The 2,929-nt window shown below is 43.9% G+C and overlaps 1 pseudogene; it reads left to right on the plus strand.

The window, feature by feature from the left end:
* The first annotated feature begins 1,073 nt into the window (after positions 1-1,073).
* LOC102150291 (calmodulin-1-like) lies at positions 1,074-2,622 on the plus strand (annotated as a pseudogene).
* Positions 2,623-2,929: the final 307 nt, after the last annotated feature.

A 2,929-nucleotide genomic window follows, 5' to 3' on the forward strand; every position in this document is an offset into this window, starting at 1 on the left:
CAGGGAACAACAGTAGGAGACTCCCCTGTGGTCAGGGCTCAGCCTCATTGAATACCCCTGGCCTCAGGAGTGGCAGCTCACACAGGCATGCTCCTCAGGCCTCTGTAAGTGGCAGGTCCAAACTTACAACCCACAGAAGCAGTGAAGGTACAATGTGAGAACCATTCCTGGCTTGGTAAATGTTTGGTGGTGGGCAGGTAACTCTATAGGGTCATAAACTGTGGAAAGGAAGAGGCAGGGGTCACAGAAGGGCTGTTGGGATGTTACTAGAGATGCTCTTAGATGTGAGGGTGACCACAGTTGTCCTTCAACCCCAAGCTCTTCAGGATATTCCCAGGGACTCATGCCTTGGGTAGGAGATTGAATGAGATGTCCCCCAAGTCTAAGATTTGGTGATTCTATTGAGTCAGCCAGATTCTCCCAGCAATGAGGGGTCTTAAGGACAAGCACGTCCTTATTTCCTGCTGATGAGACTCCATCTCCTTTTCCAACACCACAGGAGACACACAAGACACAAACGTTGTACTAGCTGCACTACAGATGGGCAAAGCAAGGGTGTGGCGAGTCTGCCATTTATTCCACAGGGTTTTTTCTCTTCACTTCTGCTGAGGGAAATTCTCCCCTTCTGCACTCCCTCCCACCCCCGACTCCCTTGCCCAATCTCAAAGCTTATCAAAAGCCCAGATTTCTTGACCTGGGAAGAGGAGAGGCCTTGTTTTAACTCAGATGGTTAAAAACTCTGTCGAGGCTCCCTGATCCTGGGAATTAAACAGTGACACCCACTGTCTCCACTTATGGTCAATGGCATATTGCAGGTCCCAGCCAGGGCAATAAGACATGAAAAAAAAATGTAGGGATTGAAAAGGAAGTAATCAAGCTATCATTAGTGGCAAAGGGCATAACAGCTTATGCAGAAAATCCAAAAAATGTACAGATAAACTATTTGAATTAATAAATGAATGTTGGACTCAGGGTCAATATAAAATTATTTGTATTTTATGTATTTGCAACAAATTTTTCAACTGAAATCTTTTTAACAGTTACAGTTTAAAAAGTATCAAAAACAGGGCAGTGGTGTTGGGAGCCTCGCGGACGCGGCGCCGTTACTCGCAGTCGGGCGGCGGTGCAGGCGGCGGCGGCAGGGGCACAGCGCTCAGCGCACACCGCCCCTTAGCAGCAGCAGGAGCAGCGGAGGCACCCCCGCCGTCACAGCCCCTGCGCTGGTGCAGCCACCCTTGATCTCTGTGCTCTTCCTCCCTTCGCTCGCACATGGCTGATCAGCTGACAGAAGAACAGATCGCTGAATTCAAGGAAGCTTTCTCCCTATTTGACAATGATGGCGATGGCACCGTCACAACGAAGTAACTTGGAACTGTCATGAGGTCACTGGGTCAGAACCCAACAGAAGCCGAGCTGCAGGACATGATCAACGAAATGGACGCTGACGGTAATGGCACCATTGACTTCGCAGAACTTTTGACTATGATGGCTAGAAAAATGAAAGATACAGACAGCGAAGAAGAAATCCGTGAGGCATTCCGAGTCTTTGACAAGGATGGCAACGGTTACATCAGTGCGGCAGAACTACGTCACGTCATGACAAACTTAGGAGAAAAACTAACAGATGAAGAAGTAGATGAAATGATCAGAGAAGCGGAGATATTGACGGAGACGGACAAGTCAACTATGAAGAATTCGTACAGATGATGACTGCAAAATGAAGACCTACTTTCAACTCCTTTTCCCCCCTTTAGAAGAATCAAATTGCATCTTTTACTTACCTCTTGCAGAAAAGAAAAAAAGTTCATTTACTCATTCTGTTTCTATATAGCAAAACTGAATGTCAGAAGTACCTTCTGTCCACACACACAAAAAATCTGCATGTATTGGTTGGTGGTCCTGTCCCCTAAAGATCAAGGTACACATCCGTTTTATGACATAAATACTTGTACTACCTTAACTATAAGGAAGCACTTGGTGGACTCCTTGCAGTTCCATTTGCTAATGAGTAATACACTGTTTGGGCTGGCCAGTTTTTCATGCATGCAGCTTGACAATTGAGCACAGTCAGGCATTTGTGTTAAAAACGAAAAACGAAAAAACAAATTCAAAACCTATTCAAATGGGTTCTAGTTCAGTTTGTTAGTATAAATCGTCATAGCTGGCTTACTGAAAACAAACGCATTTAAAATTGGTTTACCTCAGGATGCTGTGCAGAAAAGCGAGTGAAGGCTAAACTGTCTAGATACAGCCCCACTAGCAGGATGGTCCTCTTGTACTTCCATGTGCCCCGACCCATGGTGACAATGACACCCTGGTGGCAGGCCTGTGTGTGCTGGTTTAGCATTGTCTGCGTTGTACTAGAGCAAAGCGGGTGTCAGGCTGTCACCGTTCACACAAATTTTTAAAAAGAAACTTTTCCAGGGGAGCGTCTTTGGACTCTCTGTTTTTAAAACCTTCTGAACCATGACTTGGAGCCAGCAGAGTAGGCTGTGGCTGTGGACTTCAGCACAACCATCAACATTGCTGTTCAAGAGATTACAATTTACGTCCATTCCAAGTTGTAAATGCTAGTCTTTTTTTTTTTTTCCCAATAAAAAGACCATTAACTTAAAAAAAAAAGCATCAAAAACATAAAATACCTATGAATAAATCTTACAATATTGTGCAATTCCGCTATACTATCAACAATAAAACATTACTGAGGCAAATTAAGAGACCTAAACAAATGCAGGGATATTCACCATGTTAATGTACTGAAATACCATAATGATGTAAATTCTCCCTAAACTGATCTATAGATTTAACATAATCATAACAAAAATTCCAACAGAGGTTGGGTTTGTGTGTCTGTGTGTAAATTGGCAAAGCAATTCTAAAATTTATATGGTTATGCAAAAGGAAAGGAAAGGCATTCTTGAAGAAGAAC

This window comes from Equus caballus, chromosome 6, assembly GCF_041296265.1.
Source record: "Equus caballus isolate H_3958 breed thoroughbred chromosome 6, TB-T2T, whole genome shotgun sequence".
Classification (NCBI taxonomy): domain Eukaryota; kingdom Metazoa; phylum Chordata; class Mammalia; order Perissodactyla; family Equidae; genus Equus; species Equus caballus.